The sequence below is a fragment of the Zootoca vivipara genome, chromosome 3 (genome assembly GCF_965207765.1).
Source record: "Zootoca vivipara chromosome 3, rZooViv2.hap1.1, whole genome shotgun sequence".
NCBI classification, from domain to species: Eukaryota; Metazoa; Chordata; class Lepidosauria; order Squamata; family Lacertidae; genus Zootoca; species Zootoca vivipara.
Genome location: NC_142586.1, coordinates 79,868,045 through 79,882,458, shown reverse-complemented (window position 1 = coordinate 79,882,458; position 14,414 = coordinate 79,868,045). Strand labels below are relative to the sequence as shown.

The window sequence follows — 14,414 nt, the reverse complement described above, 5'->3', positions numbered from 1 at the left end:
GTTTGGTTTCCTTGAGAAAATCTTAGTGACTTGCTATTTGTTAATCCTCTGTTACTTTAAAGCTTGCTGATATGCTGAGAATTTCAGCTGTAAAGCAAACATGTTTTTTTTAAGTTACTGGATGCTGTTACGGCCTTGCCAGTTTGATATATACCTTCATACTTCTCCTTTTTCAAATACTATTTCACACTGCAAAGTATGCAGACTTGTTACCATCATAAAAGTTTGTAAACATACATTGCAACCCCGTGTCTACTCAGAAGTAAGCAATGTTGAGTTTTTATGTCTTTCTCTGAGGCATTCCTTTACCTGGGAGTAAATCACATTGAGCTCAGGTTTATTTCTGCGAGTCATATACTGTATACTGTATGTAGGAAGCAGCAATAATATTTTTAATTGTGAAAGATGGATTTTTGTGTGTTTGTACCTACCAAAATTCTGAGAGACGGGGATAAATATTTTGTATTAAGAAATCCTTAATGTCTGAACAATCATTTAATTTTATCCTCTCTAAAAATAAAAATAAAGCAGCCATGTCTAATTTACCCTGTTGAGTAAAATGCCCCTCAAATCTGGGCCTTTTTAATTGCATCAGTTTTGAACGTGAGTAAAGTGCTGCAGTATTGGCAGACACATTTTAAGAAGGAATAATATAATAGCTATAATAGCTATTAAAGACTAATTTAACTTCTCCAAATCTTCCATGCTCCATCCATAAAAAGAAGTCTTTTATTTATTTATGTTAAAAATTATTATTATTATTATTATTATTTTACAAACAGGAGCTTATGGGTGGAATTCAACATTGCACTAAGGCAGACATGTCCAAAGTCCGTTTCGGTGACCTAATCCGGCCCACTGGTTGGTTTAATCCGGCCCCTGTGGCAGTTTATTTCCTGCGGTAAAATCTTAAAAAAAAACCTCAACAACTTCAATCCTAAAAAAAGGTCAACAACTTCGGTTGGCCCTTTGGTTGGCCCCCACGGCCCTTCACTTCATCAAATCTGGCCCTCTTTGAAAAAAGTTTGGACACCACTGCACTAAGGTGATAGTTCCATCAATGAGGTATTTCTGCATGGCAGACAGAACAATCTCCCTGCCCACCGGTGTGTTTGAGCTGATCTTGCCCTCCAAAACTGATTTTACAGCACAATGTGCATAGCACAGCCCAAGACAGTGAGCATAGTTCCAAACTCTTGCATTAATGTACACTAAGTAGCTCTGCTGCTGCCTAAAGCATTGGCCCTCATCCATATGGATCATTCCTGACAATAAGGCAACAACTGGTTTCACCAGAAGCGGCTTAGTCATGCTGGTCACATGACCCAGAAAAACTGTCTGCGGACAAACGCCGGCTCCCTCGGCCTGTAAAGCAAGATGAGCGCCGCAACCCCGGAGTCGTTTGCGACTGGACTTAACTGTCAGGGGTCCTTTACCTTTTTATGGGTGGCGTTACTGGCACACTACGGCTGTAATCTTAAACACACTTAATAGTTATTTCTTTAGTAGAATATATAGCTTCCCACCCCTCCAATATACTTCCCAGAGTGGTTAACAAAGGGTGCTTCCAGATGGATGGTTAGGGCTCTTGTGCATGCAAGTTTTTTTCAGGAACCAAATGATGCCATTGGCAGCAAAAATAAGAGCCTGCATTCTCACCCCATCCCATATAATTGGAAATGAACCTTTCTGTGGGAATCCAGTAAGTGGATTCCAGATATGAATGCCAGAAACCTGTTTAATATCTCACTATGCACTTTCAAATTCTAGAGCACATTCTTAAGCTCGATAATGCTTGTGTCACAGAGTTCCCAAAGGATCCCAAAAGAAGAAAGGATGCACTCTGCTATAATTATATAAAGAGACAAGGAGCTACTTAACCTGTCAGAGTGAATTCAGGTTGTTTTTCTCCCCCTACAGGGCCTCCGGTGTTGCAATATCATTCCCAAGTGATTTTCCCCCTGAGCTCAGCCAATTTTGTGTACTTCATGTTTCCATAAAATGGGACTGTTCCAAGTCAGAGGCGTAAATGGGAACATTGTGTACCAGCTCCTGTGATTCAGAATTGCTACGTCCTCCAATATAACTTTATAGTGCAACTACTGGCCATGCAGAACTCAGTCTGTCTCTTGAAAGGGAATGTGACAAGACCGCGGCAGCCTACAAGAGAAAAACATGGCTAAGAAAAAGCCGCGTTTTGTGGAAAATATAGACAATATTTTAGCTGCAACTCAAACAAAGGAGAAGAAGGAGCTGCTGTTTACATTCAGAGGAGTGCTGTATCCAAAACGCCTTTGGAGTCTTGAGACCTTTGAAGCAGTGGCAGCCATGGAAGCCAGGAAGGACGATAGGCTGATTGTTGCTTATCCAAAATGCGGTGAGTATAGAGTTTTTAATGGAATTAAAGGGGAATGGATTTGGTTACCAATTGCTATTTGACCACATACGATTCATATGTCTATTTCCCCCATGTAATCTGGATTTACAGTTTCCATGTTCTGTTGTGGCTTTTCATAAATGGTAAATGGGGATTTTATATGCAAAATCAGCAAAGCTGAGCAGGTGACTCCACAATGAATAAGCTGCTGTGTGGAAGTGCCCTCTATTAAAGTTTGAACAAGGAAACCAGTGTGTATTTGATACCCAAAATGAACTGAAATGGGTCCCAGGTGAATACGTTTTGGGGTGCCTGGATTCACTCTTCTCTCAGTGGCTGAGCACCCCAAAACAGCCATGAGCAGCAACTCAAGGCCCTCTTTTATGTGGAGAGGAGATGTATGCCTCATAAGCCCTTGGCTACAACCCATCCTCCATGTGGCTCAGTGAGGCCTCTGAAACTGAAAGGATAGTCTCTTCCAAAGTCAGGCAACCTGTTAGCAACAGCAGGTGGGGAGGAGGCTGTGGCAAGGCTGGGCTGGGCCCTAGTGGGGAGGAAGCTCTCTCACATAAGATAAAAGACTGCAGTCTCCAGGGCCAGCCAAGGGGCTTGCATGGTGGCGCCAGCCATTTAATCTGGATTTATCATTTCCATGTTTTGTTGTGCTTATCAGAAATGGATTTTGGATGCCGTTGAAAACCTGCATGCATGAGTACCTGTGTCCACAATGAATAAACTGTCATTTGGAAGTACCTTCTGTTGCAATTTGACAAACAAACCTTGCCTGGTGTCTATGGCTTTGTTGTGACACCTGGTGTGGTCTTGTGACCCACCTCTGGATACCAACCCACTGGTTGAAAATCTGTGCTTTAAATTGACTGGCATATATGAACATAGCTTTGCATTTGGTTGCGTAACTTACGCTCCAGCAAACCATATATGTCTCAATTGGTTTTATGTTGTAGGTACTAACTGGATGCTCAAAATAGTAAATGACATGATAGCTGTGATTCCAAGTTACAAGGACTTACCACCACTAGAAAACTGCCCGATACTTGAATTCGGACCGCCCACAAAACTTCAGGTTGGCATGATTTCCAAATTACTCTAGCAAATTATCAGTGCTTACGACTGCAAGAAGATCAAACCTATCCATTCTTAAGGAAATCAGCCCTGAGTGCTCACTGGAAGGACAGATCGTGAAGCTGAGGCTCCAATACTTTGGCCACCTCATGAGAAGAGAAGAATCCTTGGAAAAGACCTTGATGTTGGGAAAGATGGAGGGCACAAGGAGAAGGGGATGACAGAGGACGAGATGGTTGGACAGTGTTCTCGAAGCTACGAACATGAGTTTGACCAAACTGCGGGAGGCAGTGCAAGACAGGAGTGCCTGGCGTGCTATGGTCCATGGGGTCACGAAGAGTCGGACACGACTAAACGACTAAACAACAACAACAACAACATGTGCCAACCAGAAGGCGGACACTTTACAGCTATTATATGTGATTGTGTAGCATACATAAGAGTTAGAGTTAGATTTGTTGAACATTGAAGCCAATTTTCGATAAACACAGAAACTATACTTCATTTATATCAAATTTTTATAGACCTCTTTTCATTAAAAATCACAAATCAAATTACAAATGGAAAGCAAAATGGAATATGCATGTCATCCTATGTTCCTCAGAGGACATAAGCATTCACTTGATGGAGGTGCTTCTCAAAACAGTGAATTATCCCTAATAGCTGTACTTTCTGTATTTCATTTTCCCCCTCACACTGCTTTTTACAGCCACACCGCTCAAGCATGTATACTGTAAATATAATTGCAACGCAGGATAACAATGTTATCTGATGAAATGGATTGTAGTCCACAAAACTCATGCTAAAATCTGTTAGTCTTTAAGGTGTGGTAGGGAAGTTTTTAATGTTTGATGTTTTATTGTGGTTTTAATATTCTGTTGGGAGCCACCCAGTGTGGCTGGGGAAACCCAGCTAGATGGGCTGGGTATAAATAAATGATGATGATGAGTCATCATTTTTGCTGTGAAAGGCTAACACTGCTATTCCACTGGGAATCCTTGCTTCTAATATTCCTGTGCTTCCATGATGGGGGAAATGATATTTAATAAGTTTATGAGATAAAATGGGAGGGTAGGAGTATTTAGAATCATACTTGTATAATTGTAGTAGTGCTAATACTCCGAACGCATTGTTTACTTTGTTATTTTCTATTTTCATCATGAAACTCAAAGTACTAATCCCCCCCAATTGTATGAATCAATAAAAAGGAGGAAATAACAACTTCCCTAGACCCCGAAACAGTGATGGGCAACCTTTTGAGCTTGGTGTGTCAAAATTCGCCCAAAAACCGAGCATAACTCAGGTGGTGTGTCACTTCGAGAGAAAAACCATAATTTTGCAATATTTATAGTTTGAATAACAAAAATGTATAATTGTAATATATAACTGTATTTAATAAACCAAAAACTAATTATTTAACCAAACCAAACCAAAAAACCCTTATTTATCATAAAGTGCCCAGAGTTGTTGAGCTTTTTGGGAAGAGCTGCTGACCAAAGTTTTGGAACTTTTTTTGGGGGTGCAAAAGTTGCTTTGCCTTTTTGGGGGGATGCCCCAAAGCTGCTGCGCTTTTGGGGGGGGGGAAGAGAACAGAAATAAATGACGAATAATACCTTCACTGGAACTAACACGCAGCACTGACATAGCCTGCCAAAGCGCCAAAAAAACACAAAAAAACAGCACAGAAAGGGTTAAAAAGCGCCAAATAAAAACAGCACAGAAAGGGTTAAAAAACAAACCTGCTGCACCCAATCAGAAACATCCACTGACTCAGCAAATTGAATAACAGACCAATCACTGAACACAATCTCTGGCTACCAGGAACAACAACAAAAAAAGGGATTCGAGGAGGAGCGAGAGATCAAATGGGGGAAAAACAACAACAGCGCTTCGCGTGTGCCAGCAGTGAGGGCTCTGCAAGCAAGACACAGGCATCTCCAAACTGCGGCCCTCCAGATGTTTTGGCCTACAACTCCCATGATCCCTAGCTAACAGGACCAGTGGTCAGGGATGATGGGAATTGTAGTCCAAAACATCTGGAGGGCCAAAGTTTGGGGATGCCTGGCATAACAGCTCTCTGCCTTGCATGGGTCCATTAGCCTACTTGATGCTCCAGCCCTGGAAGGTTAGGGGTGTTTACACAGGGGAGGTTCTGGGTTTGTTGTGGCTACACAAGATTTCAGCTTCATATGCAATTCTCGGAACCTAACCCCTGTGCAAGTTGCTAGTCGACTGTAGTTCATATCACCGGATGACATAACTTGCTTTAAGCAACAAAATCGAATATCTCTTTCTTTCTTTTTAAATAGATGCTAGTGGTATTCCGAAATCCCAAAGATGCCGCTGTATCCTATTACCATTTTTTACAACAAAAACCCTATTCTTCCAGATGTCGGTTCTTGGGGTGATTTTTTTCAAAAGTTCATGAGTGGCGAAGGTAGGTTAGAAGTTCTCACTTTCCGTATTTCTGAAAATTCCCACAAAGTATTTGTGTACAATGGCCTTTCAGATGAAAGGGAAACGGGTTTCAAATTACCAGGGCTCTTGATTGCAGGAAAAAGCCCACAGTCGATGTTCCTTTTACTCAGACTTGCATCATCAGTTGATAATGAGATTGTGTTGTTATTATTATTATTTATTAGATTATATATTGCCCTTCATCACAAGGTCTTAGGGCAGTTCATATTACGGTATATAAAAAAACTGGAATCTTACAGTGGCACAGAGGGCTATTTCCTACCACAAAGGAGGAACCCAATTAATTTGAAGGAGAATTGGAGCTCAGACTGATTCCCCCCCCCCATGTTTCTAATTTCAGATTAGTCAATGCTGAACATAGTTATGCAGGATTTCCCCCATGACATCAGGACTTCTGCAGCAATCATATCATTTGTTTTAAGAGCTTAACAAATGGCAAATTCTAAATAGTCACAACCACCTTTGTTTTGTGACCTGTCCATTTTAAGAGACACACGCACGTTGGTCTCAATAACTGGACAACTTAAAAATAGTCAACAACCTCAGCAAGCAAAACTCTGGCTGCACTTGCCCTCTTCTGCATGTATAATATCCCTTTTCTTGAGACATTAAGCAAAGGTATTTTATACCAGCCCTTTAGTATAATAGGTATAGATGACCCTCATGTCCCTTTCCAATTCTACAATTGCATGGTTCAATCATAAGAATGAACATTATGTTCATTTATATGAGCAGCAACAGTTTTAAAAAGCCCTGCAGACAGGCCACATAGGGTAAAAGACATTCCCCTCGCCCTTCTTTCTATTCCGTTAGGGGCCCAGGCACCTACAGAAGCTCCGTGGTAGCATCTGTTTCGTATGCAGAAGGTTCCAGGTTTAATCCCCAGCACCTCCAGGTTCGCTTGTGGAAGAGCCCATCCAAAACCCTGGCGATTCACTGCCAGTCATAAATGCCAAAGTGAATTTAGGCATCCTTTCAATTTCTGATGATTTGTGTACAGATTTTACGTCATGAAAATAGCTCCAGCGTTGGGTTAAAGTGAATGAATGAAGCGCTGTACCTTGGTTCTCGAACGGAATCCGTTCTGGAAGTCCGTTCGACTTCTGAAAACATTCGCAAACCAAGGCACGGCTTCCGATTGGCTGCAGGAGCTTCCTTCACTCAATCAGAAGCCGTGTTGGACGTTCGACTTACAAAAAAATGTTCACAAACCAGAACACTTACAAGGTTTGCGGCCTTCGGGAGCCAAAACGTTCGAGTAACAAGGGGTTTGAGAACAAGGTACGACTGTATTCTTATTGTATGATATGTGGAGCTTGTGCCAGAAACTGATGTCAAATCCCCCCCCCCTGCTCCCAGTCTTTGAAATATGCTGTTTGCATTTCATTTCAGTTTGCTGGAAATCCTACTTTGACTATATCCTTGCTTGGGATGAAGAAAATGTCATGATCATCACATATGAAGAGCTGAAAGAGGTGAGCATTCTTAGAAACTGAAATAATAATTTGACTTTTCTTCTGTTGTGGTTACTTTTAAGTACGAATATTTTATTTTATTGTATCTGTCTGTCTGTCTGTCTGTCTGTCTACCAGTATCTATCTATCTATAATTCTATTTTGTTAGCAGGTTTGGATATTTAAATGTCTTAAAATAAATTTTAAAAAATATGGTCCTGCAGTTCATTAAATACTAAGCACACCACTATGCCAGTGTTTTTTTATAGTTTATTTGGGACTTTTTTCATTGTTTATTTGGGACTTTGAATAACTAAGTTTATTTTTTAATTAAAAATAATATGGTTGATTGAATATATGACACACTGGAAATGGAAAAGATCGGTAGCAGATATTTCAGGGAAAATGCTTTTCAACGAATCTAAGTTACAGAAGAAAATAGAAAGTTATAAATGATGCGCCTTTGCTGTGACAATGTTTCTGTGCTTCCTTTCACGTTGCACTTATTTTGCTAATATCAGATGTACCTCTTTAGCATAGCTATAGCACATACATTTATGAATATAATTATTCAGATGTTTAGCCTGCCCCATTCTTGAGTCCTAGGGCAGATTCTAAATTAGAAATCTACCTTAGTACCAAATATATTTATGAAGTCATAGCTAACTTTATTGTTATTTTCCAGAATCTTCACGAAGGAGTGAAGCGAATAGCTGACTTTTATGAACTACCTCTGTCTGATGAAATGATTAAGTCTGTTGCTGAGAGCTCTACCTTCCAAGCAATGAGCAGCAAATCTGAAGAAACACATGGTCGGTTTGCTCCTGTCCTTTTCAGGAAAGGTACTGCAGTGTTGATTTTATGCCACTCTCATAGTTTACACTGAATTCTATTTCTTCCAGTAACACAAGCACCCTCTAGTGGTGCCATTTATTGGGGGTGGGGTGGGGGGGGGACAACTAAACATTATATTTAGTCAATATCTTGAAAATAGTTTTGATCCATTTCCCTCTTCCTCACTCCCATCCCACATATAAAACCAAACTTCAGAAACACTAGAATCCCTTAAAAGACCATTCTGCTTTTCTTGCTATAATTAGAACAAGGAAGCCTTATGGTCCAGAAGAGTTTGCACGTGTCACGATTTAAATAGGCCAAATCAGCTGTTTATAACAAAACAGCTTCTGCAAAGGTGGAAGTTACCTGTGTCATGGCATCACAGTTTTCTGCATTGTCTCCTGCCAATAATAGCCAGTTATGTAGAATAAGAAGCATTAAAGCCATGAGCCAAGAGCAGCAAATAACGAAGCAGTACAGTTTAGAAATTAAAAAGCAGTTTAAAACAACTTTCTGAAAAGAGTTTTGAAAAATTCTAAACACGGTGGACTGCAATCCTGGCTATGGATGATAATCTAACTTTCCACAATCTATGTCTGGTTCAGGAATATTAGTGTGCTGCTAGGTGAAGTTTGCTGGTATTAAAAATGTTAGCACTTGGGTGGGGCTTGGAAATTAAAGTATTTCAATCAAGGAACAGAGCCCAAAGCAGATCCAGGGATGGAATTGGAGCCAGTGGTGTAGCGTGGGGGGACCATAGGGGCTGTTGCCCTGGGTGCAAAATTCGTAGGAGCACAAAATTTCCACTTCTGGCTCATCTGAGCTCTTGAAACTGCTGAGCCGCAGCTGCACCCCAGAGAGAGAAGCCACTCGGAGAGAGAAGCCACTCAGCATCCTCCCCCCCCCCCGCCACTCCCCTACAGCCACAGGAACCTGGTTCTGCCTCAGAATTGAAGCTGTGCAGCAGCGGCAACACCCACATGGTGTTTAAGGTGGCATGGAAGGAATCCCATTTATTTACTTCCTCTTCACCCCCCCCCCACTTTCTGGCCATCCCTCTGCATCACAGCTAAAAAAACAACCCCTCTGCGCTTTTTCCATTGAAGCACCACAACTCCAGAACTTTGTGTGCCTCCAAATAATAAACCCGCCCCCATATGGAGGGATATGTGGGGTGTGCTGTTGTCCTGGGTGCTAGCAACCCACACTAAACCATTGGTTGGAGCTCAGAACCAAAAAGGTTTTCAGATAATCTAGAGGCTGGGTGGCCTGGGGCAGCTCCAGGGTGGGGAGATAGTTGCAAAACTATCTGTTATCTAAGAGTAACAAAGTTAACCAAGATGGGAAAACTGGTCTTTCCACATTGCTTCACCAGCAACTTACCTAAAAGCAAAATATTAAACAACTGCCAACACCCAATCTAATACACTCCTTAGCCTTAGCTTCTCTCAAAGATATTCCGCAAGGCAGCTGAGGCTTAGGATCAAAGTTTTCCTTCCAACTCCCATCTCTTGTAGGGGCTCAATTAGTTCCAGCGCCTTCTGTCAAGAGTTTGGGTGTAACCTTCGACGCCTCCCTTTCCATGGAGGCGCAGGTTGCAGCCACAGCTAAGGTGGCATTTTTCCATCTCCGCCACATCAAGCAGTTGGTCCCTTACCTTTCTCGCCCTGATCTGGCCACAGTGATCCATGCGATGGTCACCTCCAGGCTTGATTATTGTAACTCGCTTTACACGGGGCTGCCCTTGAAGCTGACCCAGAAACTCCAGCGGGTGCATTCATCCCAGTGTTACCAGCTGCACTGGCTCCTGGTGGAGTACAGGATCAGATTTAAGTTGCTGGTTTTGACCTTTAAAGCCCTATGCAGCTTAGGACCCTTGTACCTACGGGACCGCCTCTCCTGGTATGCCCCTCGGAGGTCTTTAAGGTCCACAAATAACAACATTTTGGAGATCCCAAGCCATAAGGTGGTTAGATTGGTCTCAACTAGGGCCAGGGCCTTTTCAGTACTGGCCCCTACTTGGTGGAATGCTCTTTCACAGGAGACCAGGGCCCTGCGGGATTTGACATCTTTCCGCAGGGCCTGCAAGATGGAGCTGTTCTGCCTGGCCTTTGGGCTGGACTCAGTCTGACCTCTATGTTTTCCTCCCTCGTGGTTTTGATTTGGCCCACTTTAAAATGAGGCTGCATTTTAAAATTTTAAATTTAAATTGTATTTTAACCTGTATTTTGACCTTGAGCCAGACCTTGACCTTGAGCCAGACATCTTGGAGAGTGAAGTCAAATGGGCCTTAGAAAGCATTGCTAATAACAAGGCCAGTGGAAGTGATGATATTCCAGCTGAACTATTTAAAATTTTAAAATATGATGCTGTTAAGGTGCTACACCCAATATGCCAGCAAGTTTGGAAAACTCAGCAATGGCCAGAGGATTGGAGAAGATCAGTCTACATCCCAATTCCAAAGAAGGGCAGTGCCAAAGAATGCTCCAACTACCGCACAATTGCGCTCATTTCACACGCTAGCAAGGTTATGCTTAAAATTCTACAAGGCAGGCTTAGGCAGTATGTGGACCGAGAACTCCCAGAAGTGCAAGCTGGATTTTGAAGGGGCAGAGGAACCAGAGACCAAATAGCAAACATGCGCTGGATTATGGAGAAAGCTAGAGAGTTCCAGAAAAATGTCTACTTCTGCTTCATTGACTATGCAAAAGCCTTTGACTGTGTCGACCACAGCAAACTATGGCAAGTTCTTAAAGAAATGGGAGTGCCTGATCACCTCTTCTGTCTCCTGAGAAATCTCTATGTGGGACAAGAAGCTACAGTTAGAACTGGATATGGAATAACTGATTGGTTCAAAATTGGGAAAGGAGTACGACAAGGTTGTATATTGTCTCCCTGCTTATTTAACTTATATGCAGAATTCATCATGCGAAAGGCTGGACTAGATGAATCCCAAACCAGAATTAAGATTGCCGGAAGAAATATCAACAACCTCAGATATGCAGATGACACAACCTTGATGGCAGAAAGTGAGGAGGAATTAAAGAGCCTTTTAATGAGGGTGAAAGAGGAGAGCGCAAAATATGGTCTGAAGCTCAACATCAAAAAAACCAAGATCATGGCCACTGGTCCCATCACCTCCTGGCAAATAGAAGGGGAAGAAATGGAGGCAGTGAGAGATTTTACTTTCTTGGGCTCCTTGATCACTGCAGATGGTGACAGCAGTCACGAAATTAAAAGACGCCTGCTTCTTGGGAGAAAAGCAATGACAAACCTAGACAGCATCTTAAAAAGCAGAGACATCACCTTGCCTACAAAGGTCCGTATAGTTAAAGCTATGGTTTTCCCAGTAGTGATGTATGGAAGTGAGAGCTGGACCATAAAGAAGGCTGATCGCCGAAGAATTGATGCTTTTGAATTATGGTGCTGGAGGAGACTCTTGAGAGTCCCATGGACTGCAAGAAGATCAAACCTATCCATTCTGAAGGAAATCAGCCCTGAGTGCTCACTGGAAGGACAGATCATGAAGCTGAGGCTCCAATACTTTGGCCACCTCATGAGAAGAGAAGAATCCTTGGAAAAGACCTTGATGTTGGGAAAGATGGAGGGCACTAGGAGAAGGGGACGACAGAGGACGAGATGGTTGGACAGTGTTCTCGAAGCTACGAACATGAGTTTGACCAAACTGCGGGAGGCAGTGGAAGACAGGAGTGCCTGGCGTGCTATGGTCCATGGGGTCACGAAGAGTCGGACACGACTAAACGACCAAACAACAACAACCCGTATTTTAATTAATTGCTTTTCTTTCTTTTACATCTTATTGCAATTTTACTGGTGTCAGCCACCCTGAGCCCGATTTTGACTGGGGAGGGTGGGGTATAAATAAATTATTATTATTATTATTATTATTATTATTATTATTATTATTATCCTAGATGGGCTACCTTTCCAGGCTGAGAAACCCAATCTGCCTCTCACTTCCTTCTACAGCACATGCAGAAACCGCCTCCTTGACCATTGGACCCACTGTTGGTCTCATCTGCTTATATATCCCTCAGTTGTTTCTGTCGCTCATGGTTGACATCTCCAAAGCCCCAATCTGATTCATGTTAGTAATGCCTTTTCTTGGTTACTCCCAAGCAAGTGTGTATGGGGTTGCAGGATGAGAAATATGACAATACATTCACTTGTTTCAACATTCAGAAACCATAAATCTGATCTCTGAATCTCCATACAGGAAGGCACATATAGAGAGATTCATTTTTCATTGTTTCTTAATAGGTGCTGTGGGTGATTGGAAGACATTGTTCACTGAAGCTCAGAGCCAGGAAATGGATGCAAAATTTGAAGAGTGCTTAGCAGGAACTAAACTGGGTGCAAAACTAAAATATGACCAATATTGTAAATTTTAAAACCTTGGATTTGGATTTGAAGCCTTTCGGTTAAGAATAAAATAATGTTTAAGTGCTAGATACATTTATGCACAGGAAAAAAAATGTTCTCATTCTTTATTGCTTTCAAATCATGTACTCAAATTATTACATACTAAATGGGAAGAACATGAAGATGTGCTATGAAAGAATTTTGTGGCAGTGATCTCTTCTATTCTTTAATGACTATGTCCTATTTCATATCCTATTCTTCTCACGCCTATTGTGGAGCGAAAACCCACTGTCCCATTTTGTTGTACAATTCTGCTGAATTACTATGGCAAGTTCTTAAAGAAATGGGAGTGCCTGATCACCCCATCTGTCTCCTGAGAAATCTCTATGTGGGACAAGAAGCTACAGTTAGAACTGGATATGGAATAACTGATTGGTTCAAAATTGGGAAAGGAGTACAACAAGGCTGTATATTGTCTCCCGGCTTATTTAACTTATCTGCAGAATTCATCATGCGAAAGGCTGGACTGGATGAATCCCAAACCAGAATTAAGATTGCCGGAAGAAATATCAACAACCTCAGATATGCTGATGACACAACCTTGATGGCGGAAAGTGAGGAGGAATTAAAGAACCTTTTAATAAGGGTGAAAGAGGAGAGTGCAAAATATGGTCTGAAGCTCAACATCAAAAAAACCAAGATCATGGCCACTGGTCCCATCACCTCCTGGCAAATAGAAGGGGAAGAAATGGAGGCAGTGAGAGATTTTACTTTCTTGGGCTCCTTGATCACTGCAGATGGTGACAGCAGTCACGAAATTAAAAGACGCCTGCTTCTTGGGGGAAAAGCAATGACAAACCTAGACAGCATCTTAAAAAGCAGAGACATCACCTTGCCAACAAAGATCCGTATAGTTAAAGATATGGTTTTCCCAGTAGTGATGTATGGAAGTGAGAGCTGCACCATAAAGAAGGCTGATCGCCAAAGAATTGATGCTTTTGAATTATGGTGCTGGAGGAGACTCTTGAGAGTCCCATGGACTGCAAGGAGATCAAACCTATCCATTCTGAAGGAATCAGCCCTGAGCGCTCACTGGAAGGACAGATCATGAAGCTGAGGCTCCAATACTTTGGCCACCTCATGAGAAGAGAAGAATCCTTGGAAAAGACCCTGATGTTGGGAAAGATTGAGGGCACGAGGAGAAGGGGACAACAGAGGACGAGATGGTTGGACAGTGTTCTCAAAGCTACGAACATGAGTCTGACCAAACTGCGGGAGGCAGTGGAAGACAGGAGTGCCTGGCATGCTCTGGTCCATGGGGTCATGAAGAGTCTAACACGACTAAACGACTAAACAACAACAAGGTACCAAGAAGAACTGCGAGTGAAGCCCATTTCCCCCATCCCTGGGGGAAGTTGCAAGGATTTACCCTCTCTCGTCCCTGTTTTTCATTCACCGTTGTATCCCCCCTATATGTTTAGCATAGTCTTTATGGGACTGAATTGTAATCAGTTCATGTCTTACATCGGCTATCAGCTAGGTGGTCTTAGACTAACCATTTTCTTTCATCTTGAGGCTTTAGCTTTTCATTTATTGATTAATAATCATAATAATAATATATTTATACCCCACCCATCTGGCTGGGTTTCCTCAGCTACTCTGGGTGGCTTCCAACAAAATATTAAAATACAATAGTCTGTTAAACATTAAAAGGTTCCCTAAACAGGGCTGCCTTCAGATTTCTTCTAAAAGTATGGTACCGTAGTTGTTTTTCTCTTTGACATCTGGTGGGAGGGCGTTCC

The 14,414-nt window shown here is 42.1% G+C and overlaps 1 protein-coding gene and 1 pseudogene across 4 annotated transcripts in view; both read left to right on the top strand.

Moving 5' to 3' along the window:
* Positions 1-2,175: 2,175 nt before the first annotated feature.
* Positions 2,176-13,109, top strand: LOC148686313 (sulfotransferase 6B1-like; annotated as a pseudogene). The gene is made up of 7 exons (XR_015949266.1): positions 2,176-2,377; positions 3,343-3,487; positions 4,029-4,134; positions 5,770-5,897; positions 7,331-7,413; positions 8,078-8,234; positions 12,511-13,109. The product of XR_015949266.1 is annotated as a sulfotransferase 6B1-like (transcript).
* The window catches only part of LOC118081807 (sulfotransferase 6B1), a 23,766-nt gene continuing 17,448 nt past the window's right edge, over positions 8,097-14,414 (top strand). The window contains exon 1 of one of the 3 annotated variants that reach the window (XM_088666532.1): positions 8,097-8,234. The gene's annotated coding sequence lies outside the window, so the exon portion shown is untranslated. The remainder of the gene's footprint in view (positions 8,235-14,414) is intronic. The other 2 variants (XM_088666533.1, XM_035108276.3) reach the window with 2 other exon arrangements.